Source organism: Narcine bancroftii, chromosome 1 (assembly GCF_036971445.1).
Source record: "Narcine bancroftii isolate sNarBan1 chromosome 1, sNarBan1.hap1, whole genome shotgun sequence".
In the NCBI taxonomy this organism is placed as follows: Eukaryota; Metazoa; Chordata; class Chondrichthyes; order Torpediniformes; family Narcinidae; genus Narcine; species Narcine bancroftii.
In genome coordinates this window covers 136,359,211-136,373,545 of record NC_091469.1, presented here as the reverse complement: position 1 = coordinate 136,373,545, position 14,335 = coordinate 136,359,211, and the positions used below count along the sequence as shown (strand labels likewise).

Below are 14,335 nucleotides of genomic sequence, written 5' to 3'. Positions count from 1 at the left end.
GCACCACCAGCACTCACCACAGCCTCTGCAGCTGCACAAGTAATTCAAAACATTGACAGCCCAAGCACCAAGTCCAAACCTCCAATAATATCAGGAAGCTTTCAGCACACAAGGCCCTCTGGAAAAACTTCTTACCCTCAGCATCTTCTTGAATCCTGGTTCTGATACCTGGTTCCAGCACCCACAGACTGTATGGGTCTTTCAGCCTCTGAGCCCCTCAATGGTCCGCGGCCATGGTCACCTACCAATGAGGTGGTCTCCAGTGCTTCTCCTTTGGAGAAATAGGTGGGGTGGAGGGGGTGTTATCCCTGTTTCTGGTGCCATGCACCGGTTCACTGCTCCTCGGGAGTCTGCGCACCTTATGGCACACTGCCCAGCAAAGGTGCCGCCACCAAGAGCAAAAACCTCCATGGTTGCATGAATTAAATAAAAAGCACCATCAGCTCCTTCAGAAGACTGTTTAAAACCTGTATTGAGCTGTCGGCATGAGAGTTAGGCAATAGGACTTTGCAGAATAGGAGCCGGCATGGGTGACATGGTTGGTGTAGTGGTTAGTGCAATGCCTTTACAGCGTCAGTGATTGGGACATGGGGTTTGAATGCCATGCTGTCTGTAAGGAGTTTGAACATTTTCCTTGGGTCTGCGTGGGTTTTCCCTGGGGGCTCCAGTTTCCTCCCATCATTTGAAACATACAAGGGGTGTAGGTTAATTGGGTGTAAATTGGGTGACACGGATTCTTGGGCCTAAATGGCCTGTTACTGTGCTGTATGTCTAAATTTTGTTTTTAATTAGAGCAGCGCAGAATCTCTGATTCTTGCTCTCCTGGGTCCTCTCAAGCACCAGTGTTGACGTTACAGCAGCTCCAGCAGCTGTAATGATTATCATTTAATCATTGATATAACACAATGCATGTCCATCCATACATGTTGGCATACTTATTCCTTAAATTCACTGATCCATAAACATTAGTGATTATCATGTTGTTAAACAATGAGGACCAGACACTGTGATTGCAGTGCAATACTGTAGAAACCTGGAGAAAATGCAGGAAATGCTTCACTTGCACCCACACCTCCTCCCTCACCGCCATTTGGAGCCCCAAAGTCCCAAATGCAACACTTCATTTGTGAATCTGCTGGGGTCTTCAACTGCGCCCGGTGCTCCAGTTCCGGACTCCTCTACGTCACGGACACCGGATGAAGACTGGGAGATTGCTTGGTAGAGCACCTTTGCTCTGACCGCTGCAATAGTAGCGATTTCCCAGTGACTATCCATTTCAATTCCACACCCACTCTCATGCTGACTTGTCTCTCCATGGCCTCATGGACTGCCAAACCGAAGCCAGCTGAAAATTCGAAGAACAACATCTAATATTCCATCTGGGCACTCTCCAACCAGATGACATTAACATTGTCTTCTCCAATTTCTGTTAGGTCCTTTCCCTATCTTTCTCTCTCTTTCTTTCCCTATTTCTCTGTCTCCTTACCTCCAGATATCCACTTCTTTCCCTCTCCTTTCAGAGAGCTACCCCTCCCCTATCATTCTCTGCTCTTTTCTGCCCTCCCACCCATAACCACGTGTAGTATGTGCTCCTCACCCTGCCCCTTCTTCCCTCCTCCCCCCGTCATTTTTTCAGCTGCCTGCCTGCCTGCTTAATTCTCATGCCTTGAGAATCAGGCACAAAACTTGGTTATGTACCTCTGGTTCTATGGACGCTGTGTGACCCCGCTGTGTTTCTCCATCACTATTGTGTGTTTCAGTGATTATCATGTGCATGTTCTGCAGTATGTTATTGTGAGTAAATTTAACAAGTCATGATGTCTTCCAGAGGGTTCTTTCAACTTCATAATGAATGATCCATAATTAATGAGAGGAAACATTTAATAAAAAGAATGAGAAGTTTGAATCGTGAGAATTTCAGTGTAAGATATTAATTCTTTGCCTCTATGCTATTTCAATCCAGAATCTTCAGAGACTTCATGAAGAAGTGATTGAAACTGTGCATGACTGGACACATGCCAAATTCTACTGAAAGAAGTGGAAGTCATGTAAATTTTGTCAGGTATGATTCAAACACTGTTGTTTGCTCATTTGGGATATTGTTTATTTCTTGCCAACAAATAATCTGAAGTTGAATTATTCACTAAATGTATCTGTCAAAATTCCAAAATTATATTTTATGTGTTCAATTTCTTTGTTTAATAATGAAAAATGAAAAGTAATTTCTGATTTCTTCAGTTTTACAATGAAAAATGCAATGTTTTAAACACACCTTGGGCGATTGCATCGATCATAATGCCACACTTGAAAAAATTTTATTGGCACTTTTACACTTTTTCCCGCTCATGTTTATTAGATAGTGGCAACTGTTCCCAAAGGTCTTTCCCAAAAAAAAGATGCTAAACAGGTGTGGCCTTTGTTTTTCAGCCGAAGTGTGTCTCTCTCATGCTGTTTAGAATCTGATGTTTTGACAAATATATATGCTTTTGTATGTGAGAAAGTTGCTCCTTCTGCCTCAGCATGATCTCTTCTAAGACTCATTAATGCAAAGCAGGATGGTAATTATTTTGTGCATGTAATTAAAAGTATTCCATCATAAATTGATGGAATTGATTTCTCTGGTTTGGTTCGTAGTTAACGTCTAAGCAGAAGGGAGATATATGGTTTTTATAGCATTTGCTGAATTTAAGGATCATTACAGACAATAATATGGTTTCTCATTTGAACCACAGTTTTCAGCCTATTTACGTTTCACTTCTCGCTGTTTTAAATTACATAACTCTTCTCCATGTCTTCCTCATTTGGCTTTATTCTTGGATTGGTAAGCTCTACAAAGATAGTAGACTCGATCATCATTTCCCTACACCTGATCTCATCTGTGTAGCCCCACAGCATTACATCTTACTATTTGGGCAGAAGAGGGGAAATTATGGAATGTCTTCTCTTGTAATCTCTCTCAACCCTTGCTCAATAATGTGCAAATTTGGATCTGTTTATGGGATTGGGCTTTAATGATTTGATTCCTCATAGAGTTGACAGTTAGTGGAAGAAGTGAAAAAAAATGGTAAGAGTGGAAAATGATCACCTGAAGAATCATAACTCACTCAGGAGTCCAATGCAGCCATTGCCATTAATCTGCAGGACCTGATGAGTTTCTCCAGCACTTTTCTGTGTTTTGCAATCTCCAGCACTTTCCTGTGTAGTGCTATTATTCAGATTGCTTTTGTCATAACTTAAGATGAGGCTTCAAAATGAGTTTAAGATTGGGGAAGAGAGGAGAAAGGGCAACGTCAGGAGAGGAAAATAATTGAAACGAAAGTTGCAATATATTGCACATCATGTTGAATAGTTAACAAAGATGCTGTTGGAGCCTGAAAAATGCCAACTGTTGTTGTACTTGACTGTAAGTTAATCATTGCAGGGTTGAATTAATGGAGTAAATTCCTGCCACCGCATCTCTTTTAGGACATTTGATACCTGTAATATCTGTCTAATTCTGATATAACCAGAGAGCAAAAAAAAATGTAGTATCTGAAAATTTAGAGGTTTCAGAGACTGTAGTCAAGGGACTGAATTAGAAAACCCCCTGTTCTCTCAGGGATTAACTGAAATACAGCCATTGAATGAAAATGAAAAGTTTATTTCCATTTCATGGAAAATAATGGTGGTCTTGCTGATTGCTGAAACAACCCATCGAGAATCTTCACTGAGGTTGGGATGTTTAAAAATGGCAATCATCTATTTTTCTCCAACATCGAGTGAGAATGACAATTATCACAGGGTGTCAGAAGACAAGCTAAAGGGTTTTACAATCAACCACATCTAGTATAAGATATTATCACTTGATGTGGATATGACATACTGAAAAGGCAAGGGATGTCTTGTTAAGTTTGTCGCTGCGACTCATTGTTAAAGAAAGTAATTGGAACTCAGAGAAACCTGATGTATTTAGGAGTGGTATCCATTGTAACTTTATTACAGCTGTGCAGGAAATAAATGGCTGACTGAGCACTGAGTTTTTGAGCCCCTAAAAATTAGCTAACATCCACTTTATAGGAATTATTATTTCCTGCAATGTATTTTATGCAAGATTTTAATGGCATTTTCAGAAAACAAGGAATTTTCTGCTTGTTCTCTGGTGAGGTTTATGATGTAGTGAAATGGAATCCTTCCAGCTGGCCATTGAAAATATGTATTGGATGCGTATTAATGTATTTTAAGTCACTGTGTGTTTACTAAATTTGATATCGTAATAGCTGAGACATATTAAAATGAAATCATTTGCCTCTTAAGTGCAGCTCAAGTTACCTGACTATCCTTGTGCTGTCAGCTTAACCCTTGGCATACACCACATCCGTAACAGAGATAATAAAATGGATGTAATCAATACCCGTGTGATAACTCTCAAGTTCACCTTTACAAGGGAAACAAAATTATTATCTGCTGAAAGAGCGTAGTTTAAATTTTTTAATTAAATTAGATATACAGCACTGCAACAGGCCAGTTCAGCCCAATGAGTCTATGCCACCCAAATTACACCCCATTAACCTACACTCTGATACATTGTTGAAGGGTTGGAGAAGACCAGTGCTCCTGGAGAAAACCCAAGCAGACATGGGGAGAACGTGGAAACTCCTTACAGCAACACAGGATTCAAACCTAGGTCCGTCCTGGCTTCCTCTGATAAATATATTCTTTCAAAGGATCTATGATTAGGGTGGCAGGTCTTTGCCACAAGGCCATGTTGCATTAGATTCTTCGTCAATGTGTTAAACGAGAGCCTGGAGCCCAAGCCTCAGAGATAGTGAATTAAGAAATGTATCCATTAAGCAACTGGATCTCAGCATACATGATAAATGCAGAGGTTTTGGAATGCATTCAGTCTTCTCATTTAAATGGGGTTTTTTTTTCACTCACCAGAAATGTACTCATAAGATCATTTGACAAACTTCTCCCCTTCCCTGCACATAGTTCTTGACTTAGTATTAGTTGATTTTGTAGAAGTTGAATTTGGTTTAATACCATTTTTTTTTAAATCCGTTTCTTTCTATCGACCTGAAAAGCAAGGATGTTTTATTCACAAATATATTCACTATTTCGAACAAGAGTAGAACTATATTTTCGGGTGACATTTAAGTACAAAGAACATTACAGCACAGCAGAGGTGATTTGGTCCACAAACTTGTGCCAACCTACAAAAAAAATCCTCAACAATCTAACCCTTCCCTACCACACACTCATAACCTGCTATTTTTTTCTGACATATTTGTACCTATCACTAAGCACCTTTTAAATGTCCCCATTGTAACAGCCTCCATCATCACCCCCCAGCAGTGGCACCTACTACTCGATGTTAAAAAAAAAATACATCTCATATCTCTGCTAACTTTCTTCTACTCACCTAAAACAGATGTCTTCTGGTACTTGCTATCATTGACCTGAGAAAAAATGGAACTGACTGACCATCTATGTATTCAGAATTACTGTTATGTAACTTTTGAGGTGTGAGATATAGTTGATGTAAAAAATTGAAATGTATCATTCCATATCTTGAATTAATAAAAGCCGTCATACCATCTATGCATCAATTTGACCAGCATTGATCAGTTCCAATGCACAAATCCGATTCTCATCTCTCCCGAGATCTATGTAACACAATTTTTGGGCTTTAGTCTTGGAGCAGGAAATACACAGTAGAAGTAAATTTAGTTGCATTCCCCTTTTGAATTAGAACCTCCACTTCTGTGCACATTTTAGTCATTCTTGACTCAAGAACTTGAAACCTTATATGAAAGTTCGAGAAAGAGCAAAATTATTGAATGGATTCTAGCATTCCAAACCATTGTTAACTTTGATTCAGTTATGAGAATCATGAATTCAGCTTTCTTTGGTCAGGATGAGCAATAGATATGAGGATACCATTTAAGGAGACCAATTACTCATTGAGTTCTGATATCAGAGTATTCTAAAATGACTTTTGCTCTCTATTTGAGATTCAAATTGTGAAAAATCATTGAGGACCCCTATCACCCCCACACACAACATCTTTCAGCTACTCCCATGAGGATTATCAGAGCCGGCACCACCAGGCTGCGAAACAGCTTCTTCCCACAATCAGTGAGAATGCTGAATGTCCAAAGAAACTGCTCGCACTAACAATCTGAGTCTCTCATACTGACAATTGTCTGGTTTTGCACGAAGAACCAGAGAACGCTGCTTCGTCGGGTTGTACTTGTGTAATCAGATGATAATAAACTTATCAAATATAAGAATTGGAGCAGGAGTAAGTCAAGTGCGCCTCAAGACTGATTCACCATTCAACAAGATCATGGCTAATGGGATGCATTGTAGTTACATTATTGTATTAGAAATAGAAAGCCTTGACAAATGTTCCAGTGACATTATAGCAGTTGGAGAATATAAATTCCTTTAACTAAGTAATTTCTATAGCTAATAACAGCAATGGTGATCAGGAAAACATTGGATTCTGATGAAAACTAAGTTAGTTTCCAAATATCCATTGTAGAAGACATTCACCGTTCTTATCTGGTTTGGCCTAAATTTAATTTTGGAGAGCAGCAATTGGTAGAAAGTGTTTGAACTGACACTTTAATAATTGGAATACAACCAGATGGACAATCCAGCATCAATGAAGCTTGTGTCACCTGCCTCAGAATTAATTAACCCAGTCACCATAATTCCCAACTCTATACCCAACCACCTTCTCCCACGTTAAGACCCCATACACGAGTTTTACCTAACCCAGTCCCCTCCCCACCCAACTAAAACCCCATTTCCAATCTGGCATCTACACCTCAAGCTGTTGATCTGCTGTTGTTCCTTTGGATGGCAAATTGACCCTTGGATACCTTCACAATGTACAGCAGTCCAATGCCATGCTAACCATACCTTGACCCTTCTAGTCTTTGACTATCCTCTAAAACATGGGCCTCTTTCCTCCAGGACCCAAACATGGACATACCTGATTCTCTTTGTAAAAACATACCAAAATTCCAGAAGAACTCAGCCAGTCTTCATAAAAAGCAAAGATATCTTGCCAACATTTTGGCCCTGAGCCCTTCTTGAAGGAATAAGCAGATTGAGCCAGAAGCAGGAAATCTCAGAAAAACTCAGAATTCAGACAATGTTGGTTAGGGGAGGAAACCAGTCTAATAAAAATGTGTTAATTGATCATGAATTTATCATGTTTGTGCAAAAGGAGATGGGAAAAGGAAGAGAGACAGAGCTGGGGGAAATCAACAGGGGAAGAACTGGGGAGGGTTAACAAAAGTCAGAGAAGTCAATATTAATGCCATCTAGTTGGAGGGTGCCCAGTCAGAAGATGAGGTGTTGCTCCTCCAATATATGGCTGGCCTCAGTCTGGCTGAGCATGAGACTATGGTCAGGCATGTCAGGAAGAGAATGAGATGAAAAATTGAAATGGGTGGCCAGTGGGAGATCCACGCTATTGTGGTGGACAGAGTCAAGGTGCTCAACAAAGTGATCTCCCAGTCTGTGTTCAGTGTCTCCAATATAGAGGAGACCACAACAGGAGCATCGGATGTAGTAGATGACCCCTGCAGATTCACAAGTGAAATGTTGCTTCACTCGGAAGGACAGTTTGGGGACCAGAATGGTGGTGAGGGAGGAGGTGTAGGCACAAGGGGGGATCTCCTGCATTCAGAAGGATAGGTCCCAAGGGGAAATTGGTGGGCGGGAGGAATGAAAAATGGAGTCAGGGAGGGAGCAGTCCTTGTGGAAGGTGGAGAGGGAAGAAGAGGGGAATATGTTTTTCATGGTAGGATCACATATAAGGTAGCAGAAATGGCAGAGGAGAATGTCTTAGGCTGGTGGGATGGTGGGTGAGGACAAGCGGATTTCTGTCCTTGATGCGTGTGGGGTGGAGGGGACCAAGGCAGATGTGTGGGTAATGGAGAACGTGGTGAGTGTCGAGTTGATGGCAGTAGAGGGAAAGCCACGTTGTTTGAAGATCTGATGATCTGGCATGGAAGTCCTCATCCTGGGTGTCGATGCGATGGAGACAGAGGAACTGAGAGAATGGAATCGAATCCTTACAACGGATAGGGTGGGATGAGGTTTAGTCGAGGTAGCTGTGGGAGTTGGTGGGTTTGTAGAAGACTGGCTGAGTTCCTCCAGCACTTCAGTATGTTTTTACTACAATCACAACATCTGCAGACTTTTGTGGTTCCCTGTTTTTCTTTGTATACTCCACACACTAGTTAAGGTAATATCTTTTCTCAAGCAAGGTCAATTCAGTGGTTTTTATCTCTTTTTGCTTCAACCAAGGTGAATGTTGCACACTATCTGGTGAACAAGTTTTTACTCCCTCTATCCCTTTCCACACATAAGGAAAAATGGGATTGAGCACAGTATCTGGAAGAACAGAGGTTAAACTGTAAAAACTCTCAAGGAAATCACATATATTTGAACTTCATAATTAGTAAATTGCTGCCAAATTGTATTTTGCAGTCAGTGGAAAATCAATAGGTTATATTCTAGTTACCTTTATTTCTTTGTAGTTTCAATGTTCTAAATATGAAAAAAATGTGCCATTACACCAAAGCTGATAGAAGATTCTCAGTAAAACTAAATGTTTGACCCAACCAATTGTGAAAAATAACATTTATTGAGAGTCTTGGATGCATGGAGCAACTCAGTTCAAGTTCAAGTTTATTGTCACATGCACTAAGATGCATGATAAAGTTTGTTTTGCAAGCAATCCAGCTGGATATCCGATCCATAGTATATCATACATAGTAGAGCAGGTAAGACAAAGTGCAGAACGACAGAACAATAGAAAGAGATCAATTCAAGTCAAGTTTATTGTCATCTGATTGCAAAAGTGCAACCCAACGAAACAAAGTTCTCTGGTCCTCAGTGAAAAACATGGAGACACACAACCAGACATAACACAAATGCAGACAAACAATACATATGTATTGTACAAGTATTCATATATACAAATAAATAAGTAAACATTGTGCATAGGAGAGTCTCGGATGGTTGGTCGTTCAGCATTCTCACTGCCTCTGGGAAGAAGCTGTGCGTCAGCCTGGTGGTGCTGGCTTTGATACTCCTGTATCTCTTTCCCGACTGGTGCAGCTGAAAGATGCCATGAGCAGGGTGGAAGGGGTCCTCAAAAATTTTGTGCACCATTTACAGACAAAGATTGAAGTAGATCATGTCGATGGGTGGGGGTGGAGGATTGGGGAGGAGGAAGGGGAGACTGCACTTAACCTCTATGCCACCCTTATGATCCTGTGGATTGACTTCCAATGCATATGTCTGCACCAACCGTAGCACACTGAGAGGTAGACGGCCAGGATGTATAGAAGAAAGGCAACATAGCTTGAACTATTTTGAGGTTTATTCAGGTCTGATGATGCCAGAAATGAAACTGTTATGCATGATTGCATGAGCTCTGCTCATTTTCCAGAAGTCCATAACATGCTCCCTGATCTTGCGGACATTGAGAGAGGGGCTTTGGTCTTGGCATCCTACCAGTAATCCCTTTATCTCCCTTCTATTCCACAACTCATGATTAGGGATCCTGCCCATGATGGAGTTGGAGAGGTATTTGGCTCTGAAATCATGGTGTACAGTAAGTACAAGCATCATACAGCAAGTAAGAACAGTGCAGAAGTGGAAAATTACAAAGAGAGAGAGAGATCAGTTACTAGGGAGAAAAGGCAACAAAATTTTATTATTGTCAGGTTCATTCAGGAGTCTGATAATTGCAGGAAAGTTGACATATGCGGTTTAGTGACTAATGCAACATCTTTGCAGCACCATCGATTGGGACCGGGGTTCAAATCCTTTGCTGAATGTAAAGACTTTGTATGTTCTCCCCATGCCTGCATGGGTTTTCCCCAGAGGCTCCGGTTTCCTCCCACCATTTAATACATACCGGGGTGTAAGTTAATTGGGTGTAAATTGTGCGGCATGGACTCATGGGCTGAAATGGCTTGTAACCATGCTGTTTGTATGTATGTATGATCTCACTCTCATGAATCTTCTTCCTGACAGGGGGGGGGGGGGGGGATGAAGAAAGTGTGGTCAGAATGGAATGAATATATTGTTTGCTTTTTGAAGACAATTAGAGTTATCAATGCAGTCGCAGGAGGGAGGGGGTGGGTATGTGTGATGGTCTGAGCTGCATTCACAACACTTTGCACTTTCTTACAATCTTGAGCCGACCAGTTCCAATGCCATGCAGTGATCGACCCTGACAGGATACTTTCAATTGTGCATCAGTAGAAGTTGTTAAGGGATGTAGGTTACATGCTAAACTTCCTCAGGCATCTGAGGAAGCAGAGGTGATGATGTGCTTTCTTGACCATTGAGGTGATGTGGGTCTACTATTTCCACCTTATTACCATTGATGTGGATAGTGAAGTGAACACCACCCCTTATTCAGAAGCCTATAGCTAGCTAGCTGCTTGGTCTTGGTGTGGGCCTTGCACAAATCTACAAATTCCTCTGTCTCCATCCTATACTCTGACTTGTCATTGCTAGAGTTCCTGCCGACGATGGAGGTGCATCTGTATTTCTAGATAGAGCTGGACAGTATTTAGTCACACAGTCATGAGTGCAAAGGGATTATGATAGTTCAGCCAGAAAGGCCTTTGGCCCAGCTGGTCCATGCTGGCCATATTGGCATTCTGGGCTGGTTCCATTGATCTGCATTTGGCTCCTATCATTCTAAATCCATCCTTTTCATATAGCTATCTCAATATCCAAGCGCTATAAAATGGCATGGTCGGCAAAGGGGTTAGCGTAACGCCTTTTCAGCTCCAGTAATCGGGACCAGACGAGTTCAAATCCCACACTGTCTTTAAGGAGTTTGTATGTTCTCCCTGTATCTGCATGGGTTTTCTCCGAGGGCTCCGGTTTTCTCCCACCCTTTAAAATCGTACCGAGGGAGTAGGTCAATGAGGTGTAAATTAAGCAGCAAAGACTCGTAGGCCAAAATGGACTATAAGACATTTGGCCCATTGAGTCAACTCTGTCATTCCATCACAGCTTATTTACTATCCATTTCAAACCCATTCTCCTGCCTTCTCCCTGTTAACCTTGATTCCCTAACTAATCATAATCTTATATACTTCTAATTAAGACTTGGCCTCGGCAAGCAATAAATTCCACAGATTCACCATTTTCTGGGTAAAGAAATTCCTCCTTGCTCCTTCCTCCTCATGCACTGCACCTGAGCAATGAGACCAATCACTCAGTGGCCTGGCAGACCCAAGATGAGCTTCTGATTCCTTTTTCTGACTGACATATTAAATATTTCTGGCATTTCCTGTTTATTATTTTCCTTTTTGTTTCTGATTCCTTTCATTCTTCATCAAAAAGACTGCCATCTTCTTGCTCTTCAGTACAATAATCTCAGCCCACCTTCAGGACATTTGAGGCAGAAACTCTGTTTCTCTTTTTGTAACTGATTATTTCAATGGCTTGCGTATCTTTCCTCTCATCTCCAACAACAGCCCCCACCCCCCAACCCCACAGAAGCTAAATGTCTTTCATGATTCTGCCACCCATTTCCAAGTCCCTTGTCCCACTGTCCTCTTGTTGGCTACTCTGCAGTGACTGCTAATCTACTGACCTATTGATTTCAAAACTTTCCTGAAAGTGCACAAGTACCTGTCTTGTCTGAATTTCTCCCTCCTTCTTGAAAGCTATAAACCATTAAGAAATGCTAACTCCCCATTCTGAACCTTGCACATCCTGGATTCCTTTAAACATGATTTCAAACAGTTCTTTTCTTTAGGTCCTGCTGTGGAACTTTCCCTTGAATTCTCTTTATACTCCCTTCAAAATGTTCCTTGAAATTCAATGCTTTGTCCTCACTTTATTCAGCCCACCCAATGTTTAGTTTTTTACTTCAATATCAATCATTCCCTGATTACATTTCTGCAAGTCACCTTGAGGCATCTACAACCTCAGAGTTAAAGGTGTATGCAATGTTCATCATCAAATTACTGCCAAATATTACAGATAAACGTCTGCTCAGTGGCACAGGAAAGCTCCTGTGATGACATCCTGCAATGTGGAGGATGGTCATCATAGTCTTTCTCTCATGAGAATTTTTGATTGTTTTAGAATTGGTAGCAAAGAGGAAGGGGTAAAGATGCAGAGGGATTTTGCCTTCTAGATGGTGGTAGGTACTATGATTCCACCATGTGCACCAATTCCACCTGCTCCCTCCATTTGGATACGCTAATTGCTTTGGTTTGACCAGACATTCAGGAGCTGGGGCTCCCGGTATTTGTGTTAGCCGTTGGTATTCCAAGATTCTCTTGCTCTTGATTGATACCCCGCGGAATTCTCTTGCAAGGGTCAGGATGTGATGGCATTATTAAGCTGGATCTTTCCAGTTCTTCCCAACTATTTTTTAACAAATCGTCATTTTCTTCATTAAAGGTGATGCAGTTAGTGCAACATTATTGCAGCCCCTGTGACCTGGGTTTGAATCTGTTGCCATCCATAAGGGGTTTGTATGTTCTCCCTGCATCTGCATGGGTTTCCTCAGGATTCTCTGGTTTTCTCCCACCCTCCAAAAACATATAGAGTTTGTAGCCAGCATGGGCTCGTGGGCCAGAAGCATAGATAAATGTAAGGTGCTGCACTTTGAAACGACAAAAGAAGGTTCGACGTACATGGTAAATAATAAAGCACAGAGGATTGTCTTGGAACAGTGGGGTTTGGCAAACAGATACATCATTTCCTGGTGTCATAGGTAGATAGGATGATAAAGAGAACTTTTAACACATTGGTCTTCATGAATCAAAGTATTGAGTAAATGAGTTAGGATGTTATGTTGAAGTTTTATGAGACATTAATGAGGCCAAATTTGGAGCATTATGTGCAGTTTTGGTCACCTAACTACAAGTAGGATATCAATAAGATTAAAAGCGTGCAGAGCAAATTTACAAGAATGTTGCTGTAACTTGAATAAATGGGTTACAGAGGAAAGATTAAATAGGTTATAAGTCTTTTCCCTGGAGAGTAGAAGAATGAGGGGAAATTTGATGGAGGTATACAAAGTTATAATGGGTAAAGATGGAGATATGCAAGCAGGCTTTTTCCACTGAAAGTTGGAAAGATAAAAGCTCGAGGACTTGGGATGTAAAAGGGGGAATGTTTATATGGAAAGTTAAGGAGAAGTTATTCATGCAGAGAGTGATTGAAGTGTGGAACAAGCTGTCAGTTGAATTGGTCAATGCAGGCTCAATTTTGTCCTTTAAGAAAAATTTGGACAGGTATGTGGATGGGAAGGCTATGGAAAGCTATGTTCTGGATGCAGGGCAATGTTATTAGGCAAAATAATAGTTTGTCACAGACTAGAAGAGCCTAAGCTCCTGTTGTTTACCATATTTGTATAGGTGCTGTTGCCCTGCTGTACATCAATTTAAAAAAAAATAAAATAAAGCACAGCATTTCCTTGTTTCAAATGAAATGTGCTTGCTTGCAGTTAGTCCTGAAATATTAAGATAGCTTTCCAAGGATTTCTTTCCATTCGACCACTGTCGTCCAGAATATAAAAAAATTCCAAATGCCAGAACTATGTAACAGTGTGTGTAAAGAGAAAAAATATGGTGATTGTTTTGGGTTTAACTATGACACATTATTCTTTATCTTCACACACACATTGAGAGAGTTGATGGAATGTTTCATGCAAATATATTTGTTACTATTGAAAGGTAAGATCTCTATGCAAATTTATACCACAATGTTCTTAAGGTATGCATTTACAGTGCCATGCTAAATAGTGAACAGCATAATTCATGTCCCTAGTTTTCAAAAAGGATAAACATTATCATGAAAAAATTTGGTTCTTAAATTTGACATACTGCAACTTAGCAAATTTAGAAAAAAATAATTAAGTGCACATTGAGTGAGGCAAATGTGAAACTTGTGCTGTGGATTGAGTGAAAGAAGATTTTGGGGGGGGGGGAACAGTGAATCAGCTTTTTTTTAATTATTGGACAAGATCAACACATTTATATAACAAATAAAAATAAACCATATATCACTTTATTACAAAGTTGTTGATTTATATAAAGAAAAGGAAATAAAAAAGGAAAAAAAACTTCTAAAGAACCCCATCTAAACCCTCACTAAACCATCAACTGCTTATACCTCCCAACTAAAAATACTAACTATATTTAAAAAACCATCTAAATTACTAAAATACACAATGAATATTATTATATATTGAATTGGCTTTCTTTAGGAAACTCTCAAAGATCTCAAAAATATTGCAGAAGAAAATATTATTTATTTTTAAGAGTCCAGAGGATTCAAAGGA

At 40.4% G+C, this 14,335-nt stretch overlaps 1 protein-coding gene across 10 annotated transcripts in view; it reads left to right on the top strand.

The window, feature by feature from the left end:
• LOC138764513 (teneurin-3) overlaps positions 1-14,335 on the top strand; it is a 4,541,667-nt gene that overhangs the window by 2,427,181 nt on the left and 2,100,151 nt on the right. For all 10 annotated transcript variants that reach the window (XM_069940598.1, XM_069940580.1, XM_069940589.1 and 7 more), the window contains one exon: positions 1,964-2,062. The gene's annotated coding sequence lies outside the window, so the exon portion shown is untranslated. The remainder of the gene's footprint in view (positions 1-1,963; positions 2,063-14,335) is intronic.